This window comes from Neoarius graeffei, chromosome 27 (assembly GCF_027579695.1).
Source record: "Neoarius graeffei isolate fNeoGra1 chromosome 27, fNeoGra1.pri, whole genome shotgun sequence".
Lineage (NCBI taxonomy): Eukaryota > Metazoa > Chordata > Actinopteri > Siluriformes > Ariidae > Neoarius > Neoarius graeffei.
This window is the reverse complement of record NC_083595.1, coordinates 18,387,751-18,413,166: the sequence shown is the minus strand read 5'-3', so window position 1 is coordinate 18,413,166 and position 25,416 is coordinate 18,387,751. Positions and strand designations below refer to the sequence as shown.

General features: G+C 39.9%; 1 protein-coding gene across 1 annotated transcript in view; it reads right to left on the bottom strand.

Moving 5' to 3' along the window:
- otog (otogelin) overlaps positions 1–25,416 on the bottom strand; it is a 550,025-nt gene that overhangs the window by 472,240 nt on the left and 52,369 nt on the right. The gene's annotated exons all lie outside the window — the stretch shown is intronic.

Genomic DNA, 25,416 nt, shown 5'->3' with positions numbered 1-25,416 from the left:
GTCTAGCCCAGAGGTGGGCAAACTACGGCCCGCTGGCCACATCCGGCCCGTTGGCGTTTTTAATCCGGCACGCGGAAGACAATCATATACACACGATTGAGCAGATCTATAAACTATAAGCGTCAGTGTTATCACGTAGACAGGTGTTCTAGAGATCCGTCTTTCCAGTCAGTCGTATTCACGCAAGATTACATTTGCAGAGTGGTGCAGCGAGTGCCATGGAAGTCATTCTGGCGCCCGTGCCACTGATGATCTCGAGAACACAGGATAAAACTTTACAATGAGTGGTCCTAAAAAAAGAAAAGTGGACAGTGAGTGCAGGGTGTTCAATAAAGAATGGACAACTAAATATTTTTTTTGCTGAAGTCCAATCAAAGGCTGTATGCCTTATTTGCAAAGAAACCGTTGCAGTTTTAAAGGAATATAACATCAAACGGCACTTTTCCTCCAAGCATGCTAATTATGCTAACAACCAGTCAGCGCAAGAACGGACGAATACAGCTCAGCGGTTGCGGAGTGAATGTGAGTATTAACACTTTCTCTTTTTAAAACTATGTTAGAGCTGTAATAAGATGGTAGTCACATGTTTACAGACAATAATATAAAAAGTATAACTCTTAGTAATTTTGGTTGTCGTGGGTGGCTGCTGTAGTGCTGGTGTTTGTTTTTAAGTACCGTGTGCTTTTGGGTGTCTGCTCCGCCCCTCATTTATGTCCCTGTCTGCTATTATAGGTGTATTATGAGCAGCTGTCCTTGCTTCTGCTTATTTCTGTTCCTGGACTTTTGCCTGTGGAGGTTATTCTGATCTATGAGTGGCCTTTTGGAATATGAAAACCTGTTTGGAACCTGTGTTTTGATTTTTTGAGGACTGGAAATATTTCAGTGAGTGACTTTGAACCTGAAAACCAGTTTGGAGTTTTTTGCTTTCTTGAGCCATTTTGTTTGATTTTGTGGGCTGGATGGATCCAGTGCCAAACCACTGAACTGCAAACATGTTGGCATGGTGTGGTACCCAAACTGTTGAACTGCAAACATTTTGGAATGGTGTGGTACCCAAACTGTTGAACTGCAAACATTTTGGAATGGTGTGGTACCTCTCCTACTAATGGTGGTTGGTTGTACTGGCAGGCTGGAAGTGGATGGTTAAAAAAATCACTCAGGTGTAAATCTATGAGTTCAGTGAAATGTACAAAAATGATATGTACTGATATGTAATTTAGTTCAATTTAATTATATGCAATTTAGTTGTATGTATAAAATGATACAAATATACAAATACACTGGCATCCTACTCATCCTGGCAGCTCAAAGATGTAATTTAAGAATTAAGTTTGCTACTTTTCTTACTATCACGTGTGTGTGTGTGTGTGTGTGTGTGTGTGTGTGTGTGTGTGTGTGTGTGTGTGTGTGTTACTTTTCTGGATGGATCCAGTGCCAATCTATTGAACTGCAAGCATTTTTCTGCTCTGCCTTTGTTGACTGAGAACTAAAATAAATGTCAATCTGATCTGCATTTGGATCTCTGTCAGTGAAGGCCTTACAATAACACTAAAGCTTTTCCGGTTTATGTTCGATATGTATGAATTTGGTGTTGGCCCGGCCCGCCTGGCAAATTTCAAAGTCAATGTGGCCCCTGAGCCAAAAAGTTTGCCCACCCCTGGTCTAGCCTCGCACCATATAAACAAAAACACCACGGGCATCAAATCGTGCCCGCCAATCACAACGCAAGGTTTTTGTTTGGATTCTTTGGGCGGGCTTTTGCAGGAGTGACGACAAAGCTGCGCGATGCTGGAGAAGGCACAACAGGAAAAATGTCTACGGCTTGTGAACAGCGCGCGTTTGACTCCGCTTTGGAATCAGTTTTAGAAGAATTAGACTTGGAGTTTTCATTGAAACATGAGCAGGAAGAGGCTTTCCGCTCATTCCTTTTCAAGAAGGACGTTTTCGCTGTTTTGCCGACCGGCTATGGCAAAAGTCTGATCTACCAGCTGGCTCCGCTCATAGCCAAAAGGATGGGCTAGTTTGTGCAGTAAGAAGAATTTATAAACAGCTTCGAAACATTACTTTTTGATTGTTTCTTATTTTCCCGTTATTTTAAATTTAAGGGAAATTATTTCATCAAACACCACTAAATAAAAACTCTCAAAAACAGTTTAAGCAAACCCTTGAAAAAAATGAGTGTATGTTAAGTATGTGGTACAGACTCCAAACTTGTGGTCATTATCTCCAAACTTCTTAATATCTAGAACCTGTTTATTAATTAATACGCATTTTGAAAAATTATTTATTTCAAGGTCTCCCCCACTGCGTGCTCTGACTACGTCACAGTCACTGTTGCGCTGATTGGTCAGAGCGTTGGCCTATACGCACACAGACAGTTTGAAAGACAGCGGTTTGTTCCTCCTACACCCTTCAGAAATGTCTACGGATCGAGGCCAGACTAAATATCCACATTTAGTCTGGCTTGCCAGGCTAGATTTCCTGGGATTTTCATGCACAACAGTCTCTAGAAGTTACACAGAGGGATAGAGAATTGAGTGCAAAACTGTTCATGACAATCTACTGAACAGCAGTTCTGTTGGAGGAAATTTATTTTATTTTAATGGTTTATTTAATAGGGACCATGCATATTGATGAACATTGTTGTATAAGAATACAGCATGTAAATATGCCAGAATTAGTAAAATAACTACTTTTCATCTGCAGTCCCCAGGCAGGTAACATAAAACAAAGCATAAAAAAGACAGCTAAACATTCATCCAGCACTCACTCACTATAATGATGACATAAACATTGCCACAAAAACAAATACACAAAAACAAAAAAAAGACAAGCAACAAAGAAGACAAGGACATTAATACTCATTCACCTGTACATTGACATTTAAATGGTGAAATATTTGGCAATTAATAGTGAGTGCATCTCTGGTTTTCTAGGAGCTACTGTTTTAAATGAGTTTTGAAAGTGTTGTATGTTGGACACTCTCTTATTGGGATGGGCAAAGTATTCCAGAAATTACCTCCTATTACTGACAATACATTTTGCCCAAAAGAGGTGTGTCTAAATGGAATTATACAGTCCCGTTTTACAGAGGCCCGTGTGCTACCTCCACTTTCAAGTCTTCTAAAAAAGCCATGCAGTGGAGGGGGTGCAAGATTGTATAACACTTTGTACAAAAAACAAACATACTTGAAGTTTTTAAAATTCTCAAAACTTAACAGTTTGTGTCTCTCTAGAATGCTGCAGTGATGAAATGACAGAGGCTTTTTATCTAATATTTTTATAGCTTTCTTAAAAAGGAATTCAATACTCTTAAGCGCGGTTATGTTAGTTAGTGACCAATTCGTAAAACAATACTCAATATGTGAAAAAATCATAGTATGTAAAAACAGCTTGGCAGCTTTTGTGTCAAGATATGGTCTAACTTGTTTAAAATTCTGCAGGTTGAATTTGACTTTGCTTACAACCTTTTTTACATGACTTTTAAATGTTAGGGTTGAATCATAAATCACTCCTAAATATTTAAATTCATTAACAATATCAAGCTCCTGCCCTCTAAGGAAAACATTAGAGTGTAACACCTTCATGTTTTGCTTAGAGAAAACCATGCAGACTGTCTTTTTCGTATTGAGATATAGACGTCAGCCAGTCATCAATATGAGACATTGCAGACGTAAGTGTAGTGACCATGCCAGAGTGGTAAAACACACAAAACATCAAGTCAAATGTATTTGTATAGTGCTTTTAACAACAGACATTGTCGCAAAGCAGTGTTACAGATAAATAAATGTGACCAGGTGTAATATTGATGACTTTTGTTTATTCCAACGCACATAAACCCACTTATTGATACACGTACACTCCCTCCCAGTGGGGGGAGCATTGATGTTTAAGTGGAGCTTGGACTCCTAGATCGGGAGCGGAAGCCACAAGCAGGGGAGGGGATAAAAGGGACTAGAAAAAAAACATCTAAAAAAATTATTTTTGGACGGAGCGTGTAGGGAGTTGTTCTGCTGGCAGCTTGGGGCTAGTTTTAGGCCGAGCTAACTCCTGGCATAGCTCATGTGTGTAGCTCCTTGGTCACTGGGTGTGTTTTGACTGCAAAGAGGCGAATATTAAGTGAACCTGTACTCAACCGGCGCCTCATCGCGAGGGAATAACCGAGAGAATCAGGGATAGGGTCGCGTATTGGCCTTTGTAAACATCACGCCATCAAGGAGTAGCCTCGTAGGACCACCAGCGTACCAGGTAACTGCCATTGTCTTGTTGTCTCTAGCCTTGTTATGTTTGCTAGGCTGCTATGACAAACAATTATCAGTGCTCATGTTCTGGAATGGTTACATTTTAATAACAGGAGCGGCGTCTGCGTGCGCAGACTGGTGGGCTCGCCATTTTCCCGCGGACTCACACCTAGGACCCACTGTGGTAGGTAGCTAACGTCCATATTACTGTTAAATTAATTGGGGGCAAGATTTGGGTTGAGGGTGCCTAGCGTATTTAACTGGTTGATGAGTAATTTCTCACACCCCATCTTTCTGTTCTACACACACATATGCAAACAATGGGTATGTAACATTCATGGGAGAGTAAGAGTGGGAATGGGATTTGTGTAGCTAGAAACGTGATTTTAAATTTAATGTGTTTGTACTTATGTATATTTTTGGTATGTTTCAGTGGCTCAGTGCTCAGGGGGTGGTTGTGCCGATTTCTCTCCCTCCTGTATAAACCTCCAAGCCGTTTAGTGTATTAAAATTGAGTTAGGGCCAGATTTATTTTGATTTTATGTCTGTTTTGTTTGACTGAGGCCATAATCCAGCATACGGTGTCTGTGTCAATTGGCTTGAAGCTACTTACAGCAGTGTTCACCATCGGTTTTTATTAGGTATTGCGGTGTGCATAAGACGTGTGCTCGATTTGTTGTGGCTCATTTCGTGTACTACAAGCCACCTTAACTACTGTTTGCTGTGAGGTTCCCATGTGTGATTGCGGTGCCTTTTTTATAGACGTGTGATGGTTATACCTGCTGTGGATTTAGATTTTCAAAGCCATTGACACAGTACTGCGGCTTAGCCAGCCTCAAGTTAATTGTGTTTTTTTGTATATTATGTATTTGTTTTGCCTTCACTATAGGGGGCGATAGTGAATTTTTGTGCAATTTCCTTTTTTTATATTTATTGAAATCGAAATAACAAAGAAAGAAAAACAGACAAAACGACATTTTCCTCTATTGAAGAAAAATAAACAAAATATTTTTTTTCTACTCCATCTCACTTGTCCTCTGGATCCTTTTGAACATTGTTGGGGAACCTTTGGTGAATTTAACATCCTTCACCATATTACATAAAGAATTTAAAAATATGAACTAGTTTTCCCCTAATAGATTTCTTTATCCCTGATGACCAAGCCTGAGGCTATGGTGGCAAGGAAAAACTCCCTCAGATAACACAAGAAAGAAACCTTGAGAGGAACCAAACTCAAAAGAGAACCCATTCTCATTTGGGTGATAACAGATAGCATGAATATAACTTGTTTCTATAACTGTGTCCTATATAGTCACAAAGTACAATTGTGTAACCAGGAAATTCATTCTAGTTTGAGTATGAAGTCTATTTTGCTGAAGTTATCAACTGTTCATTGATGGAGAATTGAGTGCAAAACTGTTCATGACAATCTACTGAACAGCAATTCTGTGGGAGGAAATGTCATGCTGATGAGAATGGCCACACTGGTTCAAGCTGACAGGAAAGCAGAAAAGCACATTGAACTAACTCCAGAAATCGCTCACGATTCACCAAAAATGGACACTTAATGATTGGATAAATATCACCTGATTTTTGTCCAATCTTCTAACATAACTTTACTCCACTCTATCTCAAAACATTGGAAGATGAAGTAACCCACTGTAGTATACTACCACTGTCAATAATATTTATTGCTATTTTAAAAGTGTCAGTACTATCCAAGTATCTTCTGCTTATTCACAAGGTATCACCAGGAAACCTGGTCTCTCTTATAGCAAAATTCAACTTGGGGAGAGAAAACAAACAAACAAAAAAACCCAAGAACACAATTAGCAAGACTCCAAAAACTAGATGCTCCCAGTTTTTACAAGTATTATCTAGAAAGTCATTTAACAATGCTTGCCAAATGGTTAGACAATGCCTCATTCATACAACCCCGATTCCAAAAAAGTTGGGACAAAATACAAATTGTAAATAAAAACGGAATGCAATAATTTACAAATCTCAAAAACTGATATTGTATTCACAATAGAACACAGACAACATATGAAATGTCGAAAGTGAGACATTTTGAAATTTCATGCCAAATATTGGCTCATTTGAAATTTCATGACAGCAACACATGGCAAAAAAGTTGGGACAGGGGCAATAAGAGGCTGGAAAAGTTAAAGGTACAAAAAAGGAACAGCTGGAGGACCAAATTGCAACTCATTAGGTCAATTGGCAATAGGTCATTAACATGACTGGGTATAAAAAGAGCATCTTGGAGTGGCAGCGGCTCTCAGAAGTAAAGATGGGAAGAGGATCACCAGTCCCCCGAATTCTGCGCCGACAAATAGTGGAGCAATAGACAGTGTAAAATTGCAAAGAGTTTGAACATATCATCATCTACAGTGCATAATATCATCAAAAGATTCAGAGAATCTGGAAGAATCTGTGTGTAAGGGTCAAGGCCGGAAAATCATACTGGGTGCCCGTGATCTTCGGGCCCTTAGACGGCACTGCATCACATACAGGCATGCTTCTGTATTGGAAACCACAAAATGGGCTCAGGAATATTTCCAGAGAACATTATCTGTGAACACAATTCAACGTGCCATCCACTGTTGCCAGCTAAAACTCTATAGTTCAAAGAAGAAGCCGTATCTAAACATGATCCAGAAGCGCAGACATCTTCTCTGGGCCAAGGCTCATTTAAAATGGACTGTGGCAAAGTGGAAAACTCTTCTGTGGTCAGACAAATCAAAATTTGAAGTTCTTTATGGAAATCAGGGACGCCGTGTCATTCGGCCTAAAGAGGAGAAGGACGACCCAAGTTGTTATTAGCGCTCAGTTCAGAAGCCTGCATCTCTGATGGTATGGGCTTGCATTAGTCCGTGTGGCATGGGCAGCTTACACATCTGGAAAGACACCATCAATGCTGAAAGGTATATCCAGGTTCTAGAGCAACATATGCTCCCATCCAGACGACGTCCCTTTCAGGGAAGACCTTGCATTTCCCAACATGACAATGCCAAACCACATACTGCATCAATTACAGCATCATGGCTGCGTAGAAGAAGGGTCTGGGTACTGAACTGGCCAGCCTGCAGTCCAGATCTTTCACCCATAGAAAACATTTGGCGCATCATAAAACGGAAGATACAACAAAAAAGACCTAAGACAGTTGAGCAACTAGAATCCTACATTAGACAAGAATGGGTTAACATTCCTATCCCTAAACTTGAGCAACTTGTCTCCTCAGTCCCCAGACGTTTACAGACAGTTGTAAAGAGAAAAGGGGATGTCTCACAGTGGTAAACATGGCCTTGTCCCAACTTTTTTGAGATGTGTTGTTGTCATGAAATTTAAAATCACCTAATTTTTCTCTTTAAATGATACATTTTCTCAGTTTAAACATTTGATATGTCATCTATGTTCTATTCTGAATAAAATATGGAATTTTGAAACTTCCACATCATTGCATTCTGTTTTTATTTACAATTTGTACTTTGTCCCAACTTTTTTGGAATCGGGGTTGTAGTTTGATACATCATTCAGTTTGATTGCAAAAATACACCAATTAAGGACCTACTGTATTTAAGAAATGGACATGGGGAGAACATGAACACAGACAATAACCCAAGCTAAGGATTGAACTTGGCACCTTGGGGCTGTGCTGCACCACCATGCTATCCTTATTTCCACCTTATCTTCACTTAAAATGCAATTAAAACAAAAAGCTTTTAAAAACCATTAAAATGAATGTCAAATTTGTTAATCTACATTTAATATGACTAAAGTTACTAACATACAGCTTCCCCTCAGGTCATTTATACACTCATCAGGCCACTTTATTAGGTACACCCATACACCTGCTGTTTTGTGCAGTTATCTAATCAGCCAATCAGTTGACAGCAGCACAGTGCATACAATCATGCAGATATGGATCAAAAGCTTCAGTTAATGTTCTCTTCAAACATCAGACTGGGAAAAATTCTGGCATAGGTGTTGGTGCCAAATGGACTGATTTGAGTATTTCTGAAACTTCTGATCTCCTTGGGTTTTGACATTCAACAGTCTCTAGAGTTTACACAGAATGGTGCGAAAAACAAAACAAAAAAACAGAGTGAGCAACAGTTCTGTGGATGGAAACACGTTGGTAATAATAGAAGTCAGAGGAAAATGGCCAGATTGGTTTGAGCTGCTAGGAAGGATATAGTAACTCATATAACCTCTGTTTACAACTGTCATGAGCAGAAAAGCATCTTTTGCAACAGCATAAGACCATATTGAGTTCCACTCCTGCCAGCCAAGAACAGGAATCTTAGAATCAAAAACAAGGTCCTATTAAAGTGGCCCATGAGTGCAGAAACTAGCAAAAATCACACCATAAAAAGTATCAGAACTTATTAGTTTATATAAACACTCACACAGCATGCAAGACACACCTAATAATCCATCAGGAATTCTCACTGTTTTACAATACACATTTATACACCATCCACACATTTATTCCCTCCTTGATTTGATTTGATTTTATTTGGCAATATAAATATATATGATAAAAACATACATGTACATATCGCCGAGGATGACACAAAAAGCATTAAAATACACTTATTTCCATTGTGGTCCTCCTTCAAAATTTCTACTTGATATCTCTTTTCTCTCAATCTCTCTGTCTCTTTCTCTCATATGCATGTGTGTGTATACTGTATATGTGTATTTATTCTATCTGCATTCACTGGATATGAGCAATTGCACACTCTGATTGGCTACTCTACTATTAGGATATCAGCTGATATATTATGAGTAGAGAAGAACAAAATGGCAGAGCGTGTTGCTGAACAAACCGAGGACAAAATAAAACCTCTACTCAAAAACAAACCCCCCAAAATATACAAAAAAGCAACAAAATATGGAATAAAAGTATTTGATGGTAAGAATGTATCTTTTTTATTTTTCAATAATTATCACATTTTTCACAAATTGCTATGGTTATTTCATCAGTTTGTTTACATTCTAAGCAGAAATTATTTTGTTGGACGTTTTGTATAAAGTTTTTATCAAATTTGCAAAAAATAAAAATAAAAATGCTCTGTTTCTCAAAATCCAGTGAATGTGGATAGAATAAGAGTTATTCTACTCAATCTCATTGTACATGGCTTATAGCCAACTCGGCGCTACGCCTTGTCGGCAATCGGCTCATGTATGAATCAATTTCGTGGAATAACTATTAAACATAGTCAAGGGAAAATGAAAGTACAATCTCTTTCAATTGAATGTTTTGAGTTATGAGGGCCTAAATAGCAAATATGTGGTCCTCACCAACTTAAGCAAACAAATAAACTCAGGTGACAAAAAAACAGGTTTCAGTATGTAGTAATTTTCCACAAAATGTAAAGCAACATTCAGAAACCATGTACGAAAAACAAAGTGCACCTTTCATCATTCTACAACCAATTAGAGACTAATGAGCAGCTTGGTGTTACAAATGATTAGTTAATTACACAAGAGTAGTTAATCATCTAGGAGTGTGACTACCTCTGTAAAAGAAGAACATTTGGCAGTTTTGTGTTCTGGAGCACTGAGATGAATGTCTACATCAGGGGTCTTCAATCTTATCCACAAAGGGCCAGTGTGGCTGCAGGCTTTCATTCCAACCAAGCAGGAGCTACACCTGATTTCACTTGTTTAATCATTTCACCCTCGTCTCCAGTCAACAATCAAGTGAGCCTCCAATTTGGCTGTAATGAAAGCCTGCAGCTACACCGGCCCTTTGCGGATAGGATTGAAGACCCCTGGTCTACATCATGCCAAGAAGAAAGGACATCAGCCAAGACCTCAGAAAAGCAGCTGTTGCTGCTCATCAATCTGGGAAGGGTTATAAAGTCATCTCCAAACAATTTGAAATGAACCATTCTACAGTGAGAATTGTTTACAAATGGAGAGCCTTCAAGACAGTTGCCAATCTTCCCAGGAGTGGGCATCCCAGGAAATTCAGTCAAATTTCAGACTATTTAATGCCCAGAGATATAAAGAAAACCCCAAGAGCTACATCATAAGACCTACAGACCTTTGTAAGCACATTAACTGTTTATATACATGGTAACACAATCAGAAAAAGACCAAACATGTGTGTGTTTCAGGGAAGGATAGCTAGGAAAAAGCCCTTTTCTCCAACTAGAATATGACAGCACAACTTAGGTTTGCAAAATTGCATCTGAACAAACCACAACAACAAATGCATCTGGAACAATATCTTTTGGACCAATGAGACCAAAGTGGAGATGGTTGTTGTTCATGCATAATGCCATGTTTAGCAAAACCAAACTGAGTGTATCAAAAACCAAACACACCTCATATCAACTGTAAAGCATGGTGATGACAAGGTGATGATTTGGTCTTATTTAGCAGCCACAGGACCTGGGAAACTTGCAATCAGTCAATACGTTTACATGCACATAGAGAGAATCGAATTTCTGCCATTGCTCGACTGAAATCGAAGTTCAAAATGCCATGTATACACCTTAATTCAGCTGAAATTGAACCGAACTTGATTTCTCGGAATTGAACTACACGACCTAGATTATGCGATTTCTGCCGAGCTACTTTGTGCATGTATACCCTATCGAGCTAGTTGTCGAGCTACTTCCGGAAGTGACGAGACCACAAGCGGGAAACACAACAGCCTCGGTCAGCATGACAACGAATCATGACAACGGCATGAATCTTTTCTTTTTGTGGCATTGTTTGCACTGTTAAAATTTAGCTCACTTACTGTATCACCAAATACATCTGTACAGCTGTTGCATAGCTGTGAATTGTGTACATAAGTCATTGTATTTGTGTGTGTGTGTGTGTATATATATATATATATATATATATATATATATATATATATATGGGTGATTCTACAGAAACGGTGCCCTTTTGGATTGAAGAGGGTGAGAGGAATTTTTTAACCAAAATGTGTTTTTTTAAATTTCATGTGATTTTGTCATTTGTCTACTGTACAAAAAATATAATTTCCCACCTTAACATGATATTTTAAGTAATATTTATGAGCTTTTATTAGACACAAGTCGATATTTAATTCAACCCCGTCACGGTTATTTTTTATTGCCATTACTGATTATTATAATAGGGTAGTGAGAAGGCACTAGCATGACTAAATAATTTAGCTGTCCCTTTATTTACTATAACATTTTGATACCAAACAAAACATAAGGGGAAACTGATATTCTATCACAATTCTGAAAAAAATGACAAGTATTCATTATTTTACTCTGTAAATTGCTCAAAATATGCAATAACGTCATGTAATATGTACCAACTTTACATTGGTATGTTTATCACAATCTAATATACAAACCATATGTAACCTTAGAAGGTTTTCTGTTGAGAACATTTTTAAAAATTATAAATTGTGTCTCATAACAGGGTTGAATTGGTCATAACAGGGTTGACCTGTTGTAACAGGGTTGACTAAGCAAGGATTATATATCAAATTATATATGCTTTTTATCCATTATAAAAACGTATAATCTGATCTAAAACCCCATGGTAGGGTCAATAGGGCATTCCTAGTGTTAGGCAGCTACTTAGAAAATTTACCAGTTAAAGTCTTTGAGGGAATAGAAAATCGCTTGGTGAAGTGTAGGAGTAGGAGGAAACCTCTCAGAAGACATGGGTCCTGAAAAGCATTTCTGTACAATACTGTGCAAGTTGCCTTTTAATGTACCAAAAAATGAAATCATTAGTAAAAACGCAACAACTTTTTGGTATTGAACATATTTTATATTTAAAATTCGTGGATCAGCAATTACATCATATTTTCAGTTTGTCCGTTTGAAAAACTTTGAACTTTTCCCTCTGTGGTAAAAAAAAAAAAATGCATTTACTCAGAAGTAAATGAACTATGAATGTCAACAACATCCATTTTCAAATGCTTGAAACCTGGAAAACAATAATTAACAAAGCCTTGTTTGGTCTGAGGTGAAACTCATTTCCCAGAATTCTCATTTGGCTCTTCTCTGGTCCTGTTCTCCTCTACCCTAACTTCTTTCTACCTCTCCTTTTGTCTCAACCACAGTTCTGCTCTCCTCCGGTGAGCATGCCATCCTGTCATGTATAGTGTTGATTGTGGGTGAAGATAGTTACTGTGTGTGTGTGCGCGTGTGTGTGTGTGTGTCCACTTTGGTCACTTTCTTTCCACCTCTCCTTTTGTCTCATCTCTTCAACCACAGTTCTGCTCTCCTCCGCTGAGAATGGCGTATCCTGTCATGTTAAGTGTTGATTGTGGGTGAAGATAGTGTGTGTGTGTGAGTGCGTGCCTCCGTGTGTGTGTGTGTGTGTGTGTGTGCGCGCGCGCGTGTCCACTTTGGTCTGAAGTAAAAATTTCTCAGAAGAATTCTCATTTGGCAACAGTGAACTACAAGAACATGTATTCAACTTAAAAAATCATGGGAATGCTTCAAAGATGTTGTATTCTTCAATTCATGTTCACAATAGTTCATGAAGCCTTGTCCACACTTCCTTCTTTATCTCCATATGCCGAGAGGTGACATGAGTAGGGGCTTCAATTTTTTCGAGGACATCCTCAAAGGGATACCACAGGATGTCGTCATGCAGAGACCAGAAGTAACGGTTTGGTCCAGCACAGCTCATGCATTTCACTTGTGCATGGCTTTCATCTGTGGCGAGAATGATTCCGGGGTATAGTTCCTGGTCATATTTTATTACGCACCATTTCCCACACAGATTTTGTTCACCCCAGTCGATCTCTGTCTGTGGTACATTGGCTGCAACATTGTGAAATGTAAACTGTTGGGCATTGGGAAGCACTGACAGTCCACTGTCTTCTTGTGAACGAAACACATGCAGCTTACATCTCTGTATGCAAACTTTCCCGGAGAAATGTAAACCACTTGATGGATTCTCATCGTCGACTGGATGACAGGCAGATTGGCTGGCATGCGCTTCAATGCCTCCTCAATAGTTTCTTCCTCTACAAAGAACAATTTGATGGAAGTCAAATTATCTTTTAGGACCGTGTAGAGGGTCAATGCATCCACAATGTCGTGACCTTGGCTGATGATAAACAACTAATATAAACAACTATTCAACCCTGTAACAGTCATTCAACCCCATAACAACAGAATGTGTGACGGGGTTGAATGTGATGGGGTTGAAGATTTTATGCTAATCTGTTGTTAACTGTTCATGCTAAATGCTAGGACTGTGGCACATGGCGTGATTCAGTTTAGATCTTCTAATTCATAAATATATAATCATTTCTCGATAAAAAACTTCTCTACTATGACTTTTTCACTCAACAGTGTTGAGTACTTATGCTTGACGGAACCTATATGTTTATAAAAGTCTTACAATATTTCAAGAAATGAGAGTTAACACTTACCACTGGTTGCACCATGCTGTTCTGGAGACTCTGCTAAATCTACTTCCTTAAATGATGTCACAGGGTCAAACCATTTATGTATACAAATAGGGGGCGGAGGCGGTTGCGTGACGGAGTTGAATTATACATAGGGACAAAGGAAAATGCCTAAATTTCTTCTAAAATATAATTACTTTTCCCCAAAAAACACATTGTATGTGAAACTGGAGTAGCAGTGATGCATTTAACAAAAAATAAATAAAAAAAATTAAAGAATGTAAACATAAAATTGGCCACATTGTTACTGTAATTGGTGATGGGGACATGCAGAATTGCTGTGCTCCTCACATATTAAAACTAATAAAAATGAAAATAATAGTTATTATGTCCTTCTTTTCAGTTTAATATACTAAAAACACCCAATATTTTGAAATAGTGCAGTTTAAATGTAATTTTGTCAATGTTCTGAAGAAATATACTGTAAATCCTCTAATATAGGCCGGGGCCTTTATTTCACTCAAGTGCATCTTGGTCCAGGCCATTATTGGAAGGAGGCCAGAATTAGAGGCAGGCCTCTATTTCTATTTGAGCAAAACAGACTACCAGTGGAATGAATAAAAACGAGATTTTGTGTCTATTTGAACCTATAAAATAGGTTGATGCTTGGTTGCCTGGTTACCACCAGACCTACCGGTAATCACAATCAGGGGCGCCTGCAGGGTTGAACTGTAAGGTACGCACTAGCGGTGTAATCCCCCCCCCAAAAAAAAAAAAAACGCTTGCGTGCTGCAGTTTCTATGAAGAGTCGATCTATAGGCTTATACACAAAACAACGATAGAACTTTAACTTGAAATTGAACAATAGCCTTCCATGAACACAGGCTGATATTTGAACAACATATGTGAACTACACACGACAATAAACAATAAACTCTTTATAGCCTCGATTAGAATCTAGTGAACTTGCTCAGCACTACCGCAAGCACGACTCTGACACGCACTGTAGCGCAACATGGGGTACATAGACTCGCTGAAAAACTCCTCGGGTATTTTTCTGAGTTTACCGAAAATCAGAGTAGAAGGAGCCACCCACCCTCTGTCTGGTTTGAAGCGGTTCTGTAGGACATTGAGCTTTACAGAGTCCGGTGCACATTTTAAGGCATCTGGTTGAAGTTTCCCTATGTCTGATAAATCTGATGTCAGTGATAGCGGGCTGACTCGTGGCTCATTAGTAAAGCTATCTGATGGCTCATTTGTCAGCAAGGTGGAGCAACCATCTACTTCTGATCGTAAGGGACATGGGGAGATGTAGGTGTTCTTATATGAAATTCACTGCATGTATGGCTAGTTTCAAACTCAGAGGTAGATGAAGGCAATTTCCTCAAAGGAACTGAGCTAGCATCCAGCTGCAGCGTACTGCTGCTCGGTTGCGGAGGAGTGGAAGCTGCCGGTGCCGTGTTACTAGCTGATACTGGAGAGGACTGGCAAGCAGATGACACCCCTGGATCACTGCTTTTGGACTTTTTCGTAAAAGTCTGAAACAAGCTCGTTTGTTTCAGGGTTCGTTTACTCATTTTTGACTCGCTTCTCAATAAATTCTCGCACAAGCTCTGACTACTGACGATTGTCTGTCTCCGTTTCTCAAAACTGGAGAGAATTTCAGTGGTGCAAGAAAAGTATATCTGCATTGACCAATGAGCTTTCTTGGTCACGCACACCCCGCCCACTCCTGAAGCACACAAATGCGCCGGCACACACACGTCTCTCTCTCTCTCTTTCTCAAATTATGTTGCATTGCCAAAGCATTCAGGTAACAATTATAATTAAAAAAAAATATATCTCTCTCCCCAAGGTACGCCTAGTGCGTACGGCCATACGCCTGGCGGCGCCACTGATCACAATTGTCTTTCAGATCGGAACGATTGTGTAAGGCCACTATGATCTCAGAAACATCGTTGGTTATAGCCCCGGCCTGTATTAGAGTCTGGCCATTATTTACCTCCTCCGACAGCGAGACCGGCCAATATTAGAGTCCCGGCCAGTAATGGAATACAGGCCAGTATTAGAGGATTTACTGTATCAGCATTTTATCTTGGGACACTGAGTCTTCTGAAAGGGCACCGAATTCATAGAATCATTCATATAATGTATGTCCAACATCTGAAGAATGTCAATAAAAACAAAACAATTGAACTTTTTGTGTGTTTATTAAGACATAAGTTAAATTGTAAGCAAAAAAAATATTTTTTGTAAGCAAAAAATGGACTTTAGAAAAATATTATTGTGCAAAATAAGTTGTCTTACAAAACAGTGGTCTGCACCGGACAGTTTGTAACCATAGTCTGTTAGAGCAAGCCTAACAGCTTGAACACGGAACTGCTAGTGTTGCCAGATTGGGGGTTTTAAGTGCATTTTAGCGGATTTGAACATGTTTTGGGCTGGAAAACGTCAGCAGTATCTGGCAACACTATAGCTCTTCTTCATGACGACAACCGGAAGTGTACCAACACGATGGGGCGTGTAGCGCCACGTGTGGCTCGGGTGCACAATACACCTTGCACAATAGCCCGATTTCACTTGTGCATGTAGGATTGGATTTCTCTGGCACCCCTGCTGGGACCCTTTGCTCGATTACCAACAGCAGCTCGATTTGGACGTGCATGTAAACGTAGTCAATGAGACAAAGATGAACTCCACCTCATGCCAGAATATTCTGGAGTGTCACATCTGTGCACATTCGAGCTTGGCGAGCCTCGAGCAGTTGCTCACATCCACGTGCATTTGTATTTGGAGTGAGTGCGCTGCATTCATGGGAAGGACCAATGATTGGAATCACCTGTTGCTGTGTTGAGCACATATAAGGACTCCTCCTTGCACTAACACTTTGCGAAGTATTCATGTTTTCACCTCACGTTACCTACAGTGGTGCTTGAAAGTTTGTGAACCCTTTAGAATTTTCTATATTTCTGCATAAATATGACCTAAAACAACATCAGATTTTCACACAAGTCCTAAAAATAAAGAGAACCCAGTTAAATGAATGAGACAAAAATATTATACTTGGTCATTTATTTATTTATTGAGGAAAATTATTCAATATTACATATCTGTGAGTGGCAAAAGTATGTGAACCTCTAGGATTAGCAGTTCATTTGAAGGTGAAATAAGAGTCAGGTATTTTCAATCAATGAGATGACAATCAGGTGTGAGTGGGCACCCTGTTTTATTTCAAGAACAGGGATATATCAAAGTCTGATCTTCACAACACATGTTTGTGGAAGTGTATCATGACACAAACAAAGGAGATTTCTGAGGACCTCAGAAAAAGTGTTGCTGATGCTCATCAGGCTGTAAAAGGTTACAAAACCATCTCTAAAGAGTTTGGACTCCACCAATCCACAGTCAGACAGATTATGTACAAATGGAGGAAATTCAAGACCATTGTTACCCTCTCCAGGAGTGGTCGACCAACAAAGATCACTCCAAAAGCAAGGCGTGTAATAGTCAGCAAGGTCACAAAGGACCCCAGGGTAACTTCTAAGCAACAGAAGGCCTCTCTCATATTGGCTAATGTTAATGTTCATGAGTCCACCATCAGGAAAACACTGAACAACAATGGTGTGCATGGCAGGATTGCAAGGAGAAACCCATTGCTCTCCAAAAAGAACATTGCTGCTCGTCTGCAGTTTGCTAAAGATCACATGAACAAGCCAGAAGGCTACTGGAAAAATGTTTTGTGGACTGATGAGACCAAAATAGAACTTTTTGGTTTAAATGAGAAGCGTTATGTTTGGAGAAAGGAAAACACTGAATTCCAGTATAAGAACCATATCCCAACTGTGAAACATGATGGTGGTAGTATCATAGTTTGGGCCTGTTTTGCTGCATCTGGATCAGGACATCTTGCCATCATTGATGGAACAATGAATTCTGAATTATACCAGCGAATTCTAAAGGAAAAGGTCAGGACATCTGTCCGTGAACTGAATCTCAAGAGAAGGTGGGTCATGCAGCAAGACAATGACCCTAAGCACACAAGTCGTTCTACCAAAGAATGGTTAGAGAAGAATAAAGTTAATGTTTTGGAATGGCCAAGTCAAAGTCCTAACCTTAATCCAATCAAAATATTGTGGAAGGACCTGGAGCGAGCAGTTCATGTGAAGAAACCCACCAACATCCCAGAGTTGAAGCTGTTCTGTATGGAGAAATGGGCTAAAATTCCTCCAGGCCAGTGTGCAAGACTGATCAACAGTTACTGGAAACGTTTAGTTGCAGTTATTGCTGCACAAGGGGGTCCCACCAGATACTGAAAGCAAAGGTTCACATACTTTTGCCACTCACAGAGATGTAATATTGGATAATTTTCCTCAATAAATAAATGACCAAGTAGAATATTTTTGTCTCATTTGTTTAACTGGGTTCTCTTTTTTCGACTTTTAGGACTTGTGTGAAAATCTGATGACGTTTTAGGTCATATTTATACAGAAATATAGAAAATTCTAAAGGGTTAACACACTTTCAAGCACCACTGTATATGCTTATGTAATTAATATTATATATGCTGATTTTCATGTATGTTTCAGCTAACAATGCCCAGAAGTGAGGACATTGCAATACCATCATTGCTGTCAGGCCATTGTGCCATGCTCAGTGATGAGGACAAGGACATCCCAACACCCTGTCCCACCACTCAGCAGGAATAGGAGCAGGACAGCAGCTCGGAGTCAGAGTCAAAGTGTGTTTCAGTGCTCAAACTGTTGGGCTATTTAGTTGGGATTTTTTACAATGTAATAAAATGTGTTATTCCCTTATATTCATGTTTTATTATTTGACGTTTGCATGGTAAATTAACATATACTCAAATAAAAACAGCAAATAAGGTGGTATTCTTCCTTTCTACAATGCTACACGCTACATGATTGGCTCCTTGGTTCCTCCACAATATACATACCCAGAGTCTTGCCCCTTGTATTGCGTGCAGGTCGTATGTGCTGCATACAGGTCACGTGTGCTGTGTGCATGCCACACATAGGGGTAGAAAGTGAGATGTACTTCCGTCTCGTGGGCCACACAAATAGCAAGTGTGGAATACTTGTGTCGTACTTCTGAAGCATGTCACTCATACAATGACCGTGTGTCACTCATGCGTCTTCCTGTCATCACAAAAAGCCCCTACTAGCCATGCTGCTGACTTGATTCAGGCGTACAAAAAGAGTATGGGTCCCGTATGTAGTGTATGCATTCTTGATTTGTTGCAAGACCCATAGAATTTGCATGTGCAGGACCAAAAGTCTCCACGGGCAGTCTGCGACCTTCTATGGCGCTGAACACACGCAAGTGTTGCGCAAGTCTCAAACACGGTTTTGCCAATTTTTTTTATACCATAGACCGCCCATAGCAGCATGTATGGTGGGTTGTGAGTGAGGCTTAATGGCCTGGTAGAGCATCACCACAGAAGAAAGCCAGTTTCTATAGGTTCAAGTCTTCTGTCAGTCATTGGCTCCAAAGGGGGGGAAAAGGATTAAAAATTTGGCTGACTGTCAGTTTGTACATGTAAAGGTAAAGTTTGCTTTTTCTCTGGGTGAAATTGTTTGTAAACATGATATTAGCATTCACTATTACAACCCCGATTCCAAAAAAGTTGGGACAAAGTACAAATTGTAAATAAAAACGGAATGCAATAATTTACAAATCTCAAAAACTGATATTGTATTCACAATAGAACATAGACAACATATCAAATGTCGAAAGTGAGACATTTTGAAATTTCATGCCAAATATTGGCTCATTTGAAATTTCATGACAGCAACACATCTCAAAAAAAAGTTGGGACAGGGGCAATAAGAGGCTGGAAAAGTTAAAGGTACAAAAAAGGAACAGCTGGAGGACCAAACTGCAACTCATTCTCATCTCATCTCATTATCTCTAGCCGCTTTATCCTGTCCTACAGGGTCGCAGGCAAGCTGGAGCCTATCCCAGCTGACTACGGGCGAAAGGTGGGGTACACCCTGGACAAGTCGCCAGGTCATCACAGGGCTGACACATAGACACAGACAACCATTCACACTCACATTCACACCTACGGTCAATTTAGAGTCACCAGTTAACCTAACCTGCATGTCTTTGGACTGTGGGGGAAACCGGAGCACCCGGAGGAAACCCACATGGACACGGGGAGAACATGCAAACTCCGCACAGAAAGGCCCTCGCCGGCCACGGGGCTCGAACCCGGACCTTCTTGCTGTGAGGCGACAGCGCTAACCACTACACCACCGTGCCGCCCCAAACTGCAACTCATTAGGTGAATTGGCAATAGGTCATTAACATGACTGGGTATAAAAAGAGCATCTTGGAGTGGCAGCGGCTCTCAGAAGTAAAGATGGGAAGAGGATCACCAATCCCCCTAATTCTGCGCCGACAAATAGTGGAGCAATATCAGAAAGGAGTTCGACAGTGTAAAATTGCAAAGAGTTTGAACATATCATCATCTACAGTGCATAATATCATCAAAAGATTCAGAGAATCTGGAAGAATCTCTGTGCGTAAGGGTCAAGGCTGGAAAACCATACTGGGTGCCCGTGATCTTCGGGCCCTTAGACGGCACTGCATCACATACAGGCATGCCTCTGTATTGGAAATCACAAAATGGGCTCAGGAATATTTCCAGAGAACATTACCTGTGAACACAATTCACCGTGCCATCCGCCGTTGCCAGCTAAAACTCTATAGTTCAAAGAAGAAGCCGTATCTAAACATGATCCAGAAGCGCAGATGTCTTCTCTGGGCCAAGGCTCATTTAAAATGGACTGTGGCAAAGTGGAAAACTGTTCTGTGGTCAGACAAATCAAAATTTGAAGTTCTTTATGGAAATCAGGGACGCCGTGTCATTCGGAATAAAGAGGAGAAGGACGACCCAAGTTGTTATCGGTGCTCAGTTCAGAAGCCTGCATCTCTGATGGTATGGGGTTGCATTAGTGCCTGTGGCATGGGCAGCTTACACATCTGGAAAGACACCATCAATGCTGAAAGGTATATCCAGGTTCTAGAGCAACATATGCTCCCATCCAGACGATGTCTCTTTCAGGGAAGACCTTGCATTTTCCAACATGACAATGCCAAACCACATACTGCATCAATTACAGCATCATGGCTGCGTAGAAGAAGGGTCTGGGTACTGAACCGGCCAGCCTGCAGTCCAGATCTTTCACCCATAGAAAATATTTGGCGCATCATAAAATGGAAGATACGACAAAAAAGACCTAAGACAGTTGAGCAACTAGAATCCTACATTAGACAAGAATGGGTTAACATTCCTATCCCTAAACTTGAGCAACTTGTCTCCTCAGTCCCCAGACGTTTACAGACAGTTGTAAAGAGAAAAGGGGATGTCTCACAGTGGTAAACATGGCCTTGTCCCAACTTTTTTGAGATGTGTTGTTGTCATGAAATTTAAAATCACCTAATTTTTCTCTTTAAATCATACATTTTCTCAGTTTAAACATTTGATATGTCATCTATGTTCTATTCTGAATAAAATATGGAATTTTGAAACTTCCACATCATTGCATTCCGTTTTTATTTACAATTTGTACTTTGTCCCAACTTTTTTGGAATCGGGGTTGTAAGAATGGAACTTCCGTAAGAGTAGTACTTCACCTGAATTAGCAATATTACACTAATAAAATACTGGCAACTGAAATAGAAATATTGCAGCAGGCAGTGAATGTTATTGCACAACATAACATAACTAATGAGGATGGAATATGTGTGTAAAGTAACCAGTAAATGACCAAAAAAGCACAGGGTATGAAAATAATTGTACAGAACAATTATGAGAGTGAGACATGAATAAGAAAATGCTTGCAAATGAAAATTATATTGTACCAAATACATGCACCAAATACTTGAAAATTAAAAGGATATTATACCAAATAGTAAAATTGTTGCACAGCATAAGTTGATGATGGCAATGAGATGATGGCAATGAGATGACATGATAGTGATGAGATGTGAATAAAGTGACAAAGTGACAAAAGGTGATGGTGACATTGAGAAAACAGTGCAACATTATGCCTGGCTGTCATTGAAAAGTCTGGCAGCAGTTAGGGTGGGAGGTGTTATCTATGATTGACATTAGCTTAGTTAATGTCCTTCTCTCACACACCACCTCAGTGGAATTCAGAGGGCAGTCCAGGATAGAGCCAGCCCTTTTCACCAGCTTGTTCATCCTTTTCCTCTCTTTCTCAGTGCTTTCACATCCCCAACATACCACAGTAAAGAATATAGCAGATGCTACCACTGTCTTGTAGGATGTCCTAAACAGAAGCTTGCACACTCTGAAGGACCTCCGTCTCCTTGGCAGGTGGAGACAACTTTGACCCTTCTTGTACAAAGCATCTGTGTTGGTAGTCCAGTCCAGTTTATTGTTAAGGTGAACACCCAGGCATTTGTATTCCCTCACAATCTCAATGTCCGTACCCCAGTTTTCTCCTCAGAGCGCTTTTGTGGGTCAGGACCAACATGCTTTAATTTCATGCTGACACACTTTAAATTTACTGACACACTATTTTTTGCTCTGACACTCACTGAAAAATCATGTCAGATTCCTACCTTGCGATGTTTAGGGCATATTTTCAAGGAAAATCAGTGTTTTGGGCTGGTTTGCTGGCATGATGCACTCAGGCAGACTGGAAATACCCCAAGGAAATACTAAGAAGGGTATGACTAAAGACAATAAAAAGAAACAAAAAATAGTCAGAAAATAAGAGCTGCTGAAACTGGCTGTCACTCACGTGGCGCTGGAAGAAGCATGACCCTCAAATGAGAGACTGGAGTCAATAATCAAAGCAAGGTCTTTTACCGCTGCATGTGGTGCAACTGAAAGACCATCCAGAGTTACTATATAATCAGAAAACTGCCTGTTGTCTTTGTACAATTATTTCTGTCTTGTAAGAATTAAGTAGAGTGATGTTATTAAGAAACATTATTAAGCTGGTTTCTCCCACCTAGCTTTTTAGAAATATATAGTTGTGTGTCAACATACAACCCCGATTCCAAAAAAGTTGGGACAAAGTACAATTGTAAATAAAAACGGAATGCAATGATGTGGAAGTTTCAAAATTCCATATTTTATTCAGAATAGAACATAGATGACATATCAAACGTTTAAACTGAGAAAATGTATCATTTAAAGAGAAAAATTAGGTGATTTTAAATTTCATGACAACAACACATCTCAAAAAAGTTGGGACAAGGCCATGTTTACCACTGTGAGACATCCCCTTTTCTCTTTACAACTGTCTGTAAATGTCTGGGGACTGAGAAGACAAATTGCTCAAGTTTAGGGATGGGAATGTTAACCCATTCTTGTCTAATGTAGGATTCTAGTTGCTCAAATGTCTTAGGTCTTTTTTGTCGTATCTTCCGTTTTATGATGCGCCAAATGTTTTCTATGGGTGAAAGATCTGGACTGCAGGCTGGCCAGTTCAGTACCCAGACCCTTCTTCTATGCAGCCATGATGATGTAATTGATGCAGTATGCGGTTTGGCATTGTCATGTTGGAAAATGCAAGGTCTTCCCTGAAAGAGACGTCGTCTGGATGGGAGCATATGTTGCTCTAGAACACGGGCGATTGCTCTAAGACAACGAGGGAGGCTCAGCCTACTCTAAAAATGACGAACATCGTGTAGGATGAATTGCGCTAGGCTTATGTTATAGCCGACCTTATAACATTGCTATTTCAGATCCAGAATCATAGAAATATATGTGCTCAACCCAATTACAGTGCGAAATCATTCTGTTATAACTTTCCCCAGTGCGCCTAATGTGTGCGTGAGTTTTTCCCCCTTGTGACAAAGCAATGCAGCCCAGCCTCAGTGGACTTCAATGGCATTTGGGAGCTATGCGCTTTTAATCTCAAAATGCAAGACAATTATTGGACAAATACTGTGAAAACGCCCACCCACGGAGTCTCACGGACTCCCAGCCTCAGTGCACTTCAATGGCATTTGGGAGCTATGCGCTTTTCAATCTCAAAATGCAAGACAGTTATTGGACAAATACTACGAAAATGCCCACCCACGGACTCTGAGCCTCACAGTGGGAGGGACATGGCAGTTTCCGCGAGGAGACTGGTGATTGGTGAAAGCGGCCGGATATTTTCTTTGATTGACAGCTCGTTTCAAATATAGACAGGCAGCGGTGAATTTCAGTTCAGTCCCATGCAGATTCACAAGTGCTGTGCTGTATTGTAAGAGATCAGCTTACATTTTGATTTCATTCATTACATACGGTTTCTACCAGCTTTTTTAGTTTGTATATATTTTCATTGTAAATAAAGTGTAAATATAGTGTTGTCAAGTTTGCTATCTTAGTTCCAGAAATTTCGTTTGAGTGACTGAACTTGAACTTGAGGGGGCTAGTCAGCTAGCAAGAAAGCTGCGCATGGATACCAAGCCTTGCTGATTTAATTTTGGCGAAGCCATTTGCCAGTCTTCCTTTCGAGGAAAAAATAAAAATTAAAGAGCAGGGTAGACCAACGACTCAAACTGACTTGGTGAAAAAGGTAGGGAATAATACTCGTTCCTTTCAGCTCTCCTGGTACGAGAAAGTGAATTGGCTAACAGCAAGTGACCCACATCAACAACAGTAAATAGGCTACTTTAGTAATATGTCATGGATGGACCAAAAATATAGAATCTATTTAAAATGTTTATGCTGAGTATATTATATTGGAATATATATTTCTCTGGATATGAATTAAACACAGCTACAATTTGGAAAACATTTTTAAACAAAAACACAGCCGAGAACATTTCACACTACAGACCTGGATTAAAAGTGAAGGGTTATCAAAATTGTCAATAAAACATTTCTCAGTCAAAATAAGTAAAATATAGGGAAAGTGTCATTGAAAGAAATGTGTGGCACCCAGCTCTATGTTTGGCTCCCCAAGGTCAGTGCTTGTGTCTATTCCAGAACACTCTGCTGTTACTGCTGAGGTTCCTGACAAAGAGCTGCTTTCAATAATGATCAATTTTTAAACAACATGCCACAATTTTAAAATATAAAATGTTAAAATATACCCCCCCAACACCACCATCATGTATATTGGACAGTAGGCTAATGGGCCAAAAGAACCTGTTATTTCACAGTTTGTGACCCTGCCAACAATCAGCCAGATAAGAGGCAAGAGTATGGGCAAAATTGATGTGTTTTTTCTTTTTTCTTTTAAAATCTGGAAATATCGTAACTGACCAGCCTCCCCTGTTTGAAAGACTACCAGCCGCCACTGCTCTAGGACCTGGATATACCTTTCAGCATTGATGGTGTCTTTCCAGATGTGTAAGCTGCCCATGCCACACGCACTAATGCAACCCCATACCATCAGAGATGCAGGCTTCTGAACTGAGCGCTGATAACAACTTGGGTCGTCCTTCTCCTCTTTAGGCCGAATGACACGGCGTCCCTGATTTCCATAAAGAACTTCAAATTTTGATTCATCTGACCACAGAACAGTTTTCCACTTTGCCACAGTCCATTTTAAATGAGCCTTGGCCCAGAGAAGACATCTGCGCTTCTGGATCATGTTTAGATACGGCTTCTTCTTTGAACTATAGAGTTTTAGCTGGCAACGGCGGATGGCACGGTGAATTGTGTTCACAGGTAATGTTCTCTGGAAATATTCCTGAGCCCATTTTGTGATTTCCAATACAGAAGCATGCCTGTATGTGATGCAGTGCCGTCTAAGGGCCCGAAGATCATGGGCACCCAGTATGGTTTTCCAGCCTTGA